General features: G+C 39.5%; 1 non-coding gene across 1 annotated transcript; it reads right to left on the bottom strand.

The window, feature by feature from the left end:
- Positions 1-299: 299 nt before the first annotated feature.
- Positions 300-406, bottom strand: LOC141616359 (small nucleolar RNA R71). Its single transcript, XR_012530712.1, has one exon. It is a non-coding gene; the product is annotated as a small nucleolar RNA R71 (small nucleolar RNA).
- Positions 407-15,062: the final 14,656 nt, after the last annotated feature.

The following is a 15,062-nucleotide window of genomic DNA, read 5'->3' as shown; positions in this document are numbered from 1 at the left end:
TAACCGGAAATTTTATTGCCAAATCCGCATTTATCCAATTAGTTGAAAGAAGCCAATTTGGGGGGATGCCTAGTGAAGACCCTCATTCTCATATGGAGACTTTTTGTGACTATTGTGATGCAATTTCTCAAACCGGTGTAACTCAAGACCAAATTCGATGGGTCTTATTTCCTTTTTCTCTAATTGGCACCGCGAAACAATTGTTGAAAGGCCTTGATAAGGCTACTCTCGGAATTGATTCTTGGAAGAAGTTGGCTCTAGCTTTCTACAAAAAGTTCTATCTACCGGAGAAGACTAATATGCTAAGAGCTCAAATTACGGGCTTTAAGCAAAGAGATGAAGAATCCTTGTATGAAGCTTGGGAGCGATTCAAAGGAATTTGTCGCTCATGTCCTCACCATGGACTTGGCGAGTGGTTCTTGGTACAACAATTTTGGAACGGTCTTTATGAAGACTCAAGAAACATTCTCAACATGGGATCAAATGGAATGTTCACCGAAGTTGATGACAATCAAACTTGGAACAAGATTGAGGAAATGGCGGTCCATAACTCACAATATAGTAGACCTCGCAAGGCTACTAGAGGAGGAAAGCATGAAGTGGACTCCATTACTCAATTGGGTGCTCAACTTAGTGCTCACATTGATACCATCAATTTGAAGTTTGAAAAATCTATGGCTAGACTTGAAGAAGCCTCAAAATCATCAAAGCATCATCTTAATGCCATGACGGCATCTTCATCAATCCTAAGTGGGATATGTGACAATTGTGGAACTTTGGGACATGACCAAAGTGAATGTAGGGGAACAAATGAACAAGTAAATGATTTCCAAGCATACAAGAGTGGTACCCTTACTCCAATTATTACAATGAAAACACCAAATTCAACCCAAATCTCTCATACAAAAGCCAAAATGTTCAAAACCCTCAACCAACATACACCCCACCTCCCATGAGAAACCAAAATCAAAGACCCTTTTACAACCAAAACCAAGGTTACCAAAATCAAACTCCATACAATCAACAAAATGACCAAGGTTTTGATGTTCAAAAAGCGGTCCTCCAAATGCAAAAGAATCAACAAGAGTTTTTCACTCAAATACAAAAAGATAGTCAAGCAAAGGAAATCACCATCAACATCATCCTAGCTCACACCAAAATGTTGGAAACCCAATTAACTCAACTAGCATCTTCAAGCTCACAAAGACAAAAAGGGGCAATTACCACCTCAAAGTAATCCCCCAAGACATGAAACGGTTAGTGCCATTCACTTGAGAAGTGGTACAAGGTATGAAGCACCGAAGAAGCAAGATGAGGATGAAGTTGTGGAAGCTAGTGACAAAGAAGAAATTGTGCAAAACTCCAAGGATGGAGAACCATCAAAAGAAGAAATTTCAAAGAAAAATGAAGACAAGGCCAAGGAGAAGGAGCCCATTGTGATTAGACTTCCTTTTCCAAGTCGTCAAGCCAAGCCCAAATTTGATGACCAACTTGGAAAGTTTATGGAGATTGTGAAGAATTTGGAAGTCTCGATTCCTTTTACGGAATTAATCAATCACGTGCCGGCCTATGCGAAATACATGAAAGACATCCTTACAAAGAAGAAGTTGATCCGGAAGCTTGAGACTATCGCCTTTACTAAGGTGAGTAGTGCAATCCTTCAAGGGAGTTCACCTCCAAAACTTAAAGATCCGGGAAGCTTCTCAATATCGTGTACCATTGGCGACACCACGATCAACAAAGCCTTATGTGATCTAGGGGCTAGTGTGAGTGTTATGTCGTACTCGGTAAGTAAAAGATTAGGGATGGGAGAGCTTAAATGCACCAATATCACGCTCCAAATGGCCGATCGATCAACGAAGACACCATTAGGGATATGAGAAGATGTTCCCGTAAGAGTTGGGAAATTTTTCATCCCGGTGGACTTTGTCATTGTTGACATGGAAGAAGACTCCAACATTCCAATCATTCTAGGAAGACCTTTCTTACACACCGCGGGTGCGGTAATTGATGTGAAGCATGGAGAGCTCACTCTAGAAGTGGGAGATGAGAGCATAACTTTCAATCTTGACAAGACCATGAGAGCTCCCCGTCTGCATGAACCATGTTTTATGGTTGATAATTATAGCCGGAAGGATGATAGGAAGAAGTCGGAATTCCAATTGTAATACTCCGTATTTTATATCGCTAATTGAGTCAAGTTAATTGTTTAGTCGTATTGATATCGTATGATCGAGTTATTCGTAAACTTGTTAAGACGGGTTTAACTGAACGAAGTCACGTTAACTAATTCTTTTACTACACTTACCCATTTACCCGTTGACCCAGGCCCGTTTACCCATGACCCAATTAACCAATTAACCTAAGTTTAACCTAATTCTACCCTAACACTACAAAACCCCACTCCCTCACCCGCCTACCTCATTTCAGCGGCACATTTCCCAACCATCACGCAAATCGAGAGAGAGAGAGTGAGTGTAGGTGTTGACGGAGCAGCAAGGAAGGCCTTAGGGTGGTTGTCGACGTCCATAGTTAACCCTGGTGGCTGTTGAGGTGGCGGAAAAAGGTATGAGTGCAACCTTCTCTTTTGTTTTCGTTTTCTGTCGAGTTTTGTTTGTTGTGACGTGGCTCAGGGAGGTGATGTTGGTGGTTTGTGTCGGGGATATGGTATTGGGTGGTTTGTGTCATCCCTATTGGTGGCGGTTAGGGAGGTTCTTGGCGGCAGAATTGGCGGCGAGAGGTGTTATTGATAGGCTTAATCAAACGGGTGTTAGCAGGGGTTTTCAGGCGGGTTTTAGATGTTTAGGTTGGGGTGGCACCACCGTGGATTCGGGGGAGGTCGAAACGGTGGTGTCACGGCGTCTGAGGGCGTGGTCTGACGGCGAGCAGGGCTGTGGTGGTTTGGCAGGGGTTAGGTGATGGCTGCGGTGGTTGTGAGTCGAGGACAGGGGGGTGTTTGGTGAGGCACGGTGGTGAACCAGGCCAAATGACGGCCCTGGTTTGACTCGCCGGCGGCAGTCGACCAGATTGGGGTCGGTTGTTGGTGGTGGGGTCGAAGAGGGGAGCAGGCCTGGTGGTGTTCGTGGTGGTTCAGGCGGCGCGTGAGGGGTGTGGGAGAGAGTGAAGGTGCGGGTTGTAGGAGGCGGGTTAATAGGATTAGTTAATGTTGTTTCGATTCTTTTAATCGTAGAACTTGTTTTATCTTTTATGTATCGTACTCTTATTTAGCTAATTAATTCCCGAGTTATTTAAATGTTTAGAGACGGGTTTGAGTCGGGGTGGTAAAATAGAAAAGCTGTTAGATCGGGAAAGTTTCCATTTAAGGAAACTTTCTATTTTAAGAAGTTTCTATTTTAAGTAACTTTCTATTTTGGGAACGGGAATGGTTTAAGTAATTGTTTATCATTTATTTATCTTTCAGAGGGCGAATTTGTTGTGGAATATTACTGAGCACCCGACTATTTGACTGCAGTACTGAGGTAGGGGAATACACTGATTGAATTCTTACGATTATAAAGAGTTGGCATGTTTGGTGATTATATGACTTATCTGATTACCTTAATTATCTTGTTGAGTATTATTGTTTCATACGTTTCATACATTGCATTTGCATCAGAGTTGGAGTTGGAGGAGATGAGATTATTGTGATTAAGGCCCAGGCGGGTTCTGCAGGACTTGCCCTGGTGTCCTCAGCTGCGAGCTGGCAGATCGACTACGGTCGATATATAGTATACCGGGGATCGGTATGGCTGGGCGTTCCGGGGATGTGTGTGATGGAGCTGAATGGAGGATCATAACATTACATTCTTTATTATATCGTATTACCTACTCAACCTCGCGGTTGACCCTGTGTATTCGTGTATGCCTGTGATGATCCTTTTAATGGGGAGCAGATTGACAGGTTGTTGAGACATTGGGAGCTGGCATGGAGAGAGCATGGATCACCTGACTTAGAGCTAGCCCACTTTTGTTTTGTTTAGTTGTCAGACTTTATTTTCAGTTTGAGACATGTTTTATTCCCGTTGTAAACATTATAAACTTTTAATTTAAAGTACTGTTTATCTTTCTCTTTGTTATCTACTGCCTCGGGTTTCCGAGATGGTAACATCCTTCTTTATCTGAGGAGTCCTAGTTCAAGCCCTTAAATAAATGGGGGTGTTACACCAATGGAAAAAGAAAATCGATGATGCTCCATTCAAAGAGCAAGTGAATTATAATAAAGAGAGCTTGAAAAGCTCACCAAAGTCAAGCAATGAAGAGGATGGCCTCATTGGCCAAGACAAGAAAGTGGGAGAGTTGTCTCTATCAACTCAAGAGATCTTTAGTGACCAAGTAGATGAAGTTTGTGGTCTTTGGGATGATGAGTTTGAAGGGATTTTCAATCCCTATATTGGTAATGCTATCGATCAAGACCAACATGAAGGACAACAAGTGCAAAGATCTATTGATGATCTTTATCATGATAATGAACAAGCTTTTGACTACTTCTTCAAGGTGTTGAGCAACATCAACAACACCTTGGACATGCCCCCATGACATCTCACTAAGGATGAGAGTTTGGTGGAGTCCTCCCTAAACCACCATTTGTAAATATTTCTAACTCCCTAACTTGCATTTTAATTCTTACATTGCATTTTTGTCATTTTTGGATTTTTATGCTTTGATCAAGATAATTATCATTTTTGAGAGAAGTGAGGGAGGGACTAATGATTTAATTAATGTGTAGTGCTTTAGCTTAGTGTGGGGATAGCATTTGCCTAGGCTATTCATGTCTTTGTAGTGCCCCTACAATGAAGAACACGGGATTTGAAGAATGAAAAATGACACGGGATATGCAAGTGCACGGATGGAACTGAATCCGGGTAGACCAGGGAGAACCCGAGCGTCTTCAGGGGAATCCGCCCGTCTTTAGGGAATCCGAGCGTCTTTGGCAGAATCCGTCCGTCCTTTTGAGCTGTAAAATTGAAATTTTGGGACTGTTGAAGAATCCGAGCGTCTTTGGCAGAATCCGTCCGTCCTTTTGAGCTGTAAAATTGAAATTTTGGGACTGTCGAAGAATCCGAGCGTCCTAGCAGAGAAGACGCTCGTCTTCAGTAATCCGCTCGTCTTTGCAAAAAGACGCCCGTCTTTTTGCCAGTGCAAAATAAGAAAGCTTGCTGTATCAGAATCCGCCCGTCTTCAGTGGAATACGCTCGTCCTGCAGTCAAAGAATCTGAGCGTCCCAGCTGAAAGACGCCCGTCTTTAGGCGAGAATTCCTGAACCCAGAATAGGCAGAATCCGAGCGTCCCGAAGGAAAGACGCCCGTCATCCCCTGCAGTTTCAAAATTTTCGGGGGTTTTTAAATACCCCTCCCACATTCATTCCTTCATTCATTCATTCAAAACACTACCAAAACTCAAAAACCCTCATCCTCTCCACCACCAAAACAGGATTTCCTCAACCAAATTCAACAAAATCAAATCCAAACTTCCTTACAACAACAATTAATCACTCCTTTTCCAACAATAATCAATCCAAGCACCAAAATCTTCAACCTTTGAGTCGCTTTTTGAATTACAAAGGCAAAGCCTTTCATCTTACAATCGATTTGGGTATTATTGGAAATTGAAGATTTTCACTCTTTTCTTGGTATAATCATCAATGGCAAGAACAAAAGGATCAACAAAGGCACCTCAGGAAAAGGCACTCTCAACAAGGCAACAATGTCTTCAAGCAAAGAAAGCCTCATTGGCTATGGTGGTTGCTAGTGAAAACTTGGAAGTTCATCAACAACAAAATCCTCCCTTGGAAGTAACAACATCAACAACTCCGGAAATTGCTCAATTATCAAACTATCCGGAGGTAATTTTCATTTCTAACACCCATAGGGATAAATTTGCCAAGTATGCTACAAAATCCATTCTACCCACCAAATTCATATGTGAAGATGCCTTGAACAAATTGGGTGTCCATAAAAAAACAAAAGCCTTCTTTGAAGCCATGGGGTTGGGAAAATTGTTTGCAACAAGAGAATTGACATACCCCTCCCTTACCTTAGAATTCTTGAGTTCTTTGAAAGTAAATAAGGTAGAGACTAGAGAAAACATCGAGTTCCGCCTTGCCAATGTGAATAGGCGCATCACCTTTGATGACTTGGGTAAAGCATTAGGTCTTAGTGATACACCTCATTATTACAGGAAGCCCGAAAAATATGACCCCACTCCTCTTTGGGAGGCGATTTCCGGGAGGAAATTTGAGAACTTTCATGCTAGTCGCGCTCTATTAGTCCACCATCCGGGCATTAGAGTGTGGCACAAGGTCATCGGGAATATTATCATTGCAAGAAAAGACACTAACCACTTTACCAAGCTCGATTGTGTTCTACTTGAGTCGGCCTTAAATATTGGAAGGGAATTCACCAAGCCTTACAATGCTCTAAGGCTTTTGGTGGAAAAATGGCTCAATGTTGATTGTGGAAAGCAAGGCACCGCTTTTATCGTAAATTGAGGTCTAGTTACTCTTTTAGCCAAGTACTTTGATCCGAATTTCAACAAGGATAGCAAGTATGTGGCGAAAAAAGGGGGTCATCTCATTGACATGGATGCCATGATTAACAAGTACAAGTGGGTGACGCATAATTCCCTTGACACCAAATATGGGTGGCTCACTAATGATGCTAGATCTTTTACTTTGCCTTCCAAGATATGCCGTTTGAGTGTCCATCGGACCAACTACCTTCTTCCCCTCTCAAAAAAAGCCGAATACATCATCCGTCAACAAAGGGGCGAAATCGAAATGCCCTCCTCCTCCATTGTCACACCACCCTATCCATTCAAGTATCAAGAGTTCAAACCCGAAGGTGTTGAAGCAAGCAATGACTACATGACTTTACTTATGCAAGAGATGCACAAACAAGCTTATAAGGACCGGGAAGATGCATACTTGGCCCAATATCCACCCCTCCTTCATTTAGCTAGGCAAGGACTACTTGATCCTTCATGTCCTTTGCCTAGTTGGGCGGATAGGGAAGTCTTCTTTCCAAGTGCATCTAGGGGTGAGAGATCGGGTGATGATGAGGTTGTCGGTGATGAGGTTGTTGATGATGAGGGCATTGAAGAAGAGGTAAATGAAGATGATGAAGGAAGTGAGCAAGGAAATGAAGAGGGAAGTGGTGATGAGTCCACTTCTATTGAGGAAGATGATGACAATGATGATATGGTGGAAGACTAGCAAGCTTTGGAGGCTCCTACCCTCTTGAGGTTTGTCTACTTCTTTCTTTGTTTTATTTATTTTATCTTGATCATGGTTGGAGAGTCCTAGCAACATAGAGGACTAACACCTCGGCCCCATTGAGGTGTTCTTATTTCATTGTTCCCACTTTTGAAAATCCAAAATGACAATTAGTTTCATGCATTGCATCTTGTGTGCATGAACTACCTCAACTTTAGGACATTAGAAATAATGTCTATCTCGGTTTGGGGAAGTACATACATACGCAACGGGAGGTAATCTAAATTATGCTCTCCGTCATAAACAAAAACCCATGCATCATGTCGTGTAGATTAGTATAGCTTGCATTTAGTGTATAATTCATGCATCATACTTGCATAATTTCCCATCATTTTGGCCATTGAGGACAATGCCCATATTAGTGTGGGGATGGGGAATTCTAACTTAACTTTTATTTAAAAATCCAAAAAATCAAAAATTTCGAAAATCCAAAAAAATTTAAAAAATTGAAAAACCAAAAACAAGTTCATTTCCTTTGTAGTGTAGTCTTGTATATATTGTTGTATATATTGTGTTTGTTCTATCCTTGTTCACATTGATCGACTACGCCACATCCGAGACATGAGAAAATTGAAGACCGCATGGTATGATCTATCCAATCTCATTTTTCTTCTTTATGTTAATGACTATGTGGCTTTATTTTGATTGATGCGGTATAAACAATGTCAATTTAGGACTTCCATTTAGTTTATTTGTCATATTAGTTGGTAGAAGCATGAAGAGTCTATCACACCCGAAATACTCGAGAGGGGGGGTGAATTGAGTATTTAAAAATTATGCCTACTTTTTATTTTATATCAAGGTAATTAATTACTTAAAGTTTATTGATTAAACTTTAACTAATTAACTAATTGATTATGAACGAATGAAATGACTGAAACGAAAGATGCAAAGACACACGATATTTGAAGTGGTTCAGCTTCACACGTCGAAGCCTACGTCCACTATTCTCGATTAATAATTTTAGTACCTTACTCCGGATTACAAAATTATCAACCCAACTCGTATAGTTAACTCTAACTATAACTCGATTTGAATATCACTAGATATTCGATTTGACTATCTTAAGTTACTAAGAAAGCACTTGATTGTTCTTCTAAGTGTTCACACAATTGAACGAGTAAGAAACAATATGAAGTACTATAATCTTATGACGTAATCTTAAGGAAAGATAAGCAATTTGAAGAGCACGACTTTTCGTAAATATTTTCTAAAACAAAACAATAAGACAATTAAGAATTAAGCTTAAATATGTTTTGCAAAGTTTCTTGTATTTCGAAAAGCTTAGATAAATGAAGAATGATCAATTGTATTTATAGTAGAAGTGGGTACTAGGGTTTGCACGAAACCCTAGAATGCCGTAGAATAGGCGGCAAGGGTATAAGAGATAAATTTTTATCTCTTCCCTGAATTTAATCCAAGATAATTTAGTTTTAGGTAAATAAGATAAAAGTAAATCTTATTTAACAAGTAAAACTATATCTTTAAGATGTTAGGATAAATAAACAAATCAAATCATATATTATAAAGATAGGAAAGTATCTTATATAAATATAAGCTAGATTTGATTAGATAGTTTACTTAATCTCAACAACCTCACACGCCCCAAGGGTTTGCACTCACGGTGAAACCCTAGGCCCGTGTCCATCTTGGATAAAACCTATCTCCTTGGATTAGGGTTAGATTAGATAGACTAGCAAACCCTAGGTAGCATGACGACCCATAAGTCGTTTTACTAACCAATAGGAATATGCAAGTCACCAATTATAATAACCCATAATTCAACTCTACTATATACAAAAGATTTCGAAATATGTTTAAGAGAATTTTACTCTTTGAAAAATGATTTTAAAACTATTAAAATCGTGCCTTTAAAATGCTACCTAAAGTTATAGTAGAAACAACTATAACTTTAAGTTTGGTCGATAAAGTTATAGGTGAAATAGCTATAACTTTACTTCCCAATATTCTTATCTTAAGATACCGTCATTAGATGAAGACCTATACTAACTAATCTTCCTGGAGATCTTCATAAAGGATCTTCTCTTAATCTTGACCAAAAGCTCTTCATCTTGAGCTTTGTTCAAGACTTGATCTAGCCTTTTGCTTGAATGATCATCATACTCGAAACTTGTTACGATTGCTTATGATGCCTTAAGAACTTCTAATGTTATAGCTCAAGCTGCTATAACATGACTTGAATGACGCTTCACAAATCTTCAATGTTATAGCTAAGAGAGCTATAACATTACTTGCTAAACTTGTAAACCTAAGTTAATCTAACAAAGACTTGAACAAACAATTACAAGTAAGAGTATATAAAATAAAACATACACTTGTCATTATCAAAACTTAATCATATATCTATATGGTCCAACAAATTCCCCCTTTTTGATGATGACAAGTCTCTTAAGATTTGTGACTAAGTGTAAGTTCCCCCTCAACAAAATACTATAAAAAATCATAGACAGTTGAACGCAAGAACAATCACTTATATACAAAGTATAGCTTCTAAGGACCTTAAGAGATTAAAGATTCCGACAAGGAGCAAGCTTAGGCAAATACTTAAGTCACGAAGATTTCTTCCCCCTCTTGACATCATCGAAAAGACGAGAAAAGACATAAAACAACTAGAATAATATTAGTCGAGACACAATGTAAGCATGCAACGAGATATTAGAAAACGAGAAAGTAATCTACATTAACATGCCAAAATAGAAAGTAAGCATACTACAAACCAAATTAGTCTAATTGCCAACTGGGCCGAATAAGAACAAGAGTTTTAAGCCAAATGGGCCGAATGAGAAGAAAGCCAAAATGGGCCGAATTAGACAATTATGCAAAATATAAAGTCTAACAAAAGAAAAGGCAAGGAAAAGAGGAGGACGGGTTTAAGGAATGTCACGTTTCACGACATTTGGGTTGATATAACCGGGACGGGTCCTAAACTCAAGAGAGTCGAGACGATCGAAGCATGAACGGACGTGATTAGCTTGAGCCGTGAGACACCGCTCAAAATTAAGCACCTTCATTGACAAGGCTTGAGTAGCCTCGTACACAACCCGCATATCCTCATGCATAGCCTTCCCTTCCTTCCACAAGGCTCCACCTTGACTAGCCAAATTAGCTAACGAGCTAGAATGACGAACACACTCTTTTGCCGCCCTAGCCGCATCCTTAGCCATAGCATCCACTCGTGTTTCAAGCCCATGTAAATAAGACAAGACTTCACCATGATCAGACGATTTCTCCACCACATTCCCTTTTGACAAAAACACCAAGTCGGGTCCAATAGCACCGACTTTCATCAATTTAAGATGAGTGTCACACATCTCATCTTTCACCCTTACACCATAACTGGAAATCCCAATCACCCCTTTTTGTTCCAAAAGTCGAGAGACCTACATGCCATAAGGTAAATCCAAAGTTGTATAAAATTTTTCCTCAGTGACACAAACACTAGTTTGAATGATTTTATGAAACACAAGACAAGGGAGACTAACTTTGGTTCCCTCGAGCCACCTAGACAACAACAACATCTCATAGCTAGACAACTTATCATGACCACCCCGTCGCGGAACAACCGTGTTCCAAATGAAATTAAGAAAGAATTTCAATTTTGGGGTAAACGATCCCGCAAGCATGTTACTCGACCCCGTAGCATCAACATCAAACGACTTCTTAATTTTAAGCTCCTCTTCCTCCGTCACATCTCCCCATTCCGCACTCGGATTTATTTCGATCCCATCATCAGGGACCGAAAACAGAGTACAAAAATCGGCAAGGGAGATTTTGACTTCGGTATCATTTACCACCGCATGCAACACATTTTTTTTTATAGAGACGGAAGAATAAAATTGGATTACCTCTATAGGATAAACCGGACCAACAAAGGAACAAACTTTCTTCCATTCTTGAAAATTCAAGAAATCCTTAAAGAATTGCAAGGCTTCGATTTTTCCATACCACTTTTCGGAATAGAGGCGACCACCATGAATACCGTATCTCATCACATTGTTGACACGAGTTCTTTCATCCGCGGTGGGTCGAAGAGTATCAAGCCCCTTTGATGTTGCATTCGGCATATATTCCCGAAACATTGTCCTTTGAGGACCTTCTTGAGTAGCTATAACCTCAGTTTCTTCCACCGAGTCTTCAAACCCCACGTCCTTCTTTTTCCCTTTATTCAACTTCCGTCTTTTCCCTTCTAAGTTAGGATCAACCCGGTTATGATCGGGGTTAGTTGGTTTTTGGTTTGAAGAAGGTGAGGGAGTTTTGATAGGGACATAGGTTTTGGTGCATGAAGGTTTGGATGACCCGGTCCGAGTTGTGGACCGAGTTGAGGGCGAGTGAAAGCGAGTTGAGGGAGGAGTCATGATGGTGAAAGGATTTTTGGAGGTTATGAGTGTAGAAAAGTCTAAAAAGTGATCTTTGGGTTTTGTGTTTGTGATGGTGATGGTGACGGTAGGAGGGAGTATTTATGGGAGTTGGAATCTCATTATGGTAATAGACATTTAGGGGAAGTAGGATAGTGGAGGTGGCGTGTGGAGATGAGTTAGGTAAATTTCCTTTTTTTTTTTTTTGTTAATAAAGGATTTACCAAAAGATAGACAAGTGGTTAGGGTAAAAGATATGGTAAGATATATAAGGATAAAGTAAGATATGGTGAGAGATAATTTTATGGAAATTTCGGTTTTGGCAAGAGAAACGAGTAGTTGGTTACGACTCTTGGCTCATAGTAAACTTAAAATATATATGACTAGAAAACGGAATATTCTCAGAATATAATATAAAGTTGACATACATAAAAGTGCAACTAAAAATACGGACACAGTCATACAATCTCGTCAAATCTAGTCAGTCATATAGAGAATAAAATTTTGTGACAAGTTTAGTTGCCACCAATTAAACCAATTTCCAATCGTAAAATCTCAAAACGTTCTCTAGCCAATGCTTTGGTAAAAATGTCAGCCCATTGTTTTTCTGTACTACAAAATTCCATTCTTATGTTGCCCTTATCTACATGATCCCGTAGAAAATGGTGTCTAATGTCTATATGCTTAGTACGTGAATGTTGTGCAGGGTTTTTAGAGATAATTATAGCACTTGTGTTGTCACACAGAATAGGTATACACCCAACATTAACACCATAATCACATAGTTGTTGCTTAAGCCATAAAAGTTGAGAACATACCAGTCCAAAGAAGAATGTATTCGGCCAGCGAGAGATAATGCAACGGAATTTTGCTTCTTGGATCCCCACGTGATGATACATGGTCCAACAAATGTGGCTATGCCGGAAGTACTTTTTCTGTCAAGTGAACATCCTGCATAATCTGCATCTGAACACCCTATGAGATCGAAATTACACTCAAGAGGATACCACAGATATAATTTAGATGTACCGATCAAATACTTCAAGATTCTCTTAACTGCCATCATGTGCGATTCTTTAGGGCACGATTGAAATCGAGCACAAACGCATACACTAAACATAATATCCGGACGACTAGCAGTTAAATAAAGAAGTGAGCCAATCATACCTTGATAAGTCGTTTCATCGACAGACTTACCATTCTCATCTAAGGTCAACTTCTTTTCAGTACCCATAGGAGTTGGCTTAGAATTAGAATTTTCCATACCGAATTTCTTGATTAGCTCCTTGATGTATTTTTGTTGGTGTATCATAATCCCTTCAGGAGTTTGTTGGATTTGAAGTCCAAGGAAGAACTTGAGTTCTCCCATCATGCTCATCTCGAATTCTGAGGTCATTAAATCTGAAAAATACTTGCATAGACGATTATTAGTTGAACCAAAAATAATATCATCAACGTAAATTTGAACGACTAATAAATCGGAAACCTCAGTCTTCAGGAATAGGGTTTTGTCGACAGATCCTCTTTTAAAACCACTTTCTAGAAGATATTTTGACAATCTGTCGTACCACGATCTCGGAGCTTGTTTCAAACCATACAAAGCTTTATCCAATTTAAAAACGTGGTTTTGAAACTTGCTATCGAGAAATCCTGGTGGTTGTTCAACAAAAACCTCCTCATTCAAATAACCGTTAAGAAAAATTTGTTTTAACGTCCATTTGAAAAAGTTTTATTCCTTTATGAGCAGCAAATGCTATTAATAATCTAATAGCCTCAAGTCTGGCTACAGGAGCGAAGGTCTCATCGTAGTCAATTCCTTCTTGTTGATTATACCCTTGTACAACCAATCTAGCTTTGTTTCGAACAATCACTCCTGTATCGTCCAACTTGTTTCTAAACACCCATCTCGTACCGATGACCGTTCGATCTTTAGGTCTTGGAACCAAATGCCACACTTTGTTTCGTTCGAACTGTTGAAGCTCTTCTTGCATTGCCACGATCCAATCTGGTTCGGCAAGTGCTTCTTTGATATTTGTTGGCTCAATGGTTGACAAAAATGAGTAGAAAGAGCAGAAATTGTTAAGTCTTCTCCGAGTTCGAACGCCTTCATTCAAACTTCCTAGGATGGTTTCCATTGGATGGGAATCCTTATATTTCCATTTCTTAGAAATATGAGGCACATCTTCATCTGATCTTGTCTCGTCTTCTTCGAATGATTGGGGTCCAAGCCTTGTTCCCCCTGAGTCCAAGTCTGGGGTTATAACAGAATCAGTTATAACTTTGGACTTAGTTCGTTGATTTGAAGTTGAAGTTATATCTTCATCAGTTATAACTTTATCCTCCAATTGCTTGGATTGAGAAGAGGTTGTAGTATCATCAACTAAACTCTCAGTACTCTTTCCTTTATCATTCGAAGGGGTTCCTTGTTCATCATTTGTGCCCTCAATTTCTTTATCTTCCACATCCATTCGGAAGTTCATCCCCTGGATAGCCGGAAATCGGTTCGTTCAAATCTTCTTCCTCATCCTGTTGACTTTGTCAAACATGTTATTCTCATCAAAAACAACATGAACACTTTCTTCAATGCATAAGGTTCTTTTATTAAAGACCTTATATGCTTTACTATGATTAGAATAACCGACAAATACCGTCGTCTTACGGGATCAAATTTGCTTAATCTATTTTTACCATTATTATGGACAAAACATTTACTCCGGAAGCAACGTAGATGTGATATGTTAGGTTTACGTCCCCTAAGAAGCTCATAAGGAGTCTTCTTGAGAATAGGTCTAATCAAAGCTCGATTATGAACATAGCATGCAGTACTAATAGCTTCAGCCCAAAAATTTCTAGTTAGGCCTGATACCCGTCGTTGTGAGTACCAAAGATAAAATTTATAATTCCTATTAAGACTAACCTAGGCTAGTGGTAACAGGGTCGATCCGCAAGGAGGCAGTTGTAAACTTTAGTTGTCTAATGAAAGTCTAAGGTAGCAATTATAGGGGTTGAATTGAATTGTTCTATAGCTAATGGCAATAAAAGGAAAATAAACTAAAAATATGAATTAAACAGATAAAAGAAGGGTACTAGGATGATCGGGTCATTATAGCTTCGGCGGCAGCAACTAAGTCGGTCTGAAATAAACACAGGTAAGGCGGGAAATAAGAGGTCCTCTCGGTCCACTCCTAACAAATAGCGTCTCTCGATCTCGCTAAAGGTCCCTAATGTCACTAATACTAACTTTCGTCCTGAAAAGCGACTAATGGTCTAAACTATACCTATCTTTCGATCTTAGCACAGTTTAGTCGAATTAATTGATGGTCAAATAACCTACCCTATCTTTCGATCTAATGGGTCGGTCACAAAATAGGTATCTAACTGGTCGCATGCATTCGATTCGTTAAATACAAGATTAA

The sequence above is a fragment of the Silene latifolia genome, chromosome 11 (genome assembly GCF_048544455.1).
Source record: "Silene latifolia isolate original U9 population chromosome 11, ASM4854445v1, whole genome shotgun sequence".
NCBI classification, from domain to species: domain Eukaryota; kingdom Viridiplantae; phylum Streptophyta; class Magnoliopsida; order Caryophyllales; family Caryophyllaceae; genus Silene; species Silene latifolia.
The sequence above is the reverse complement of the archived record's forward strand: the minus strand, read 5'-3'. Positions and strand labels throughout refer to the sequence as shown.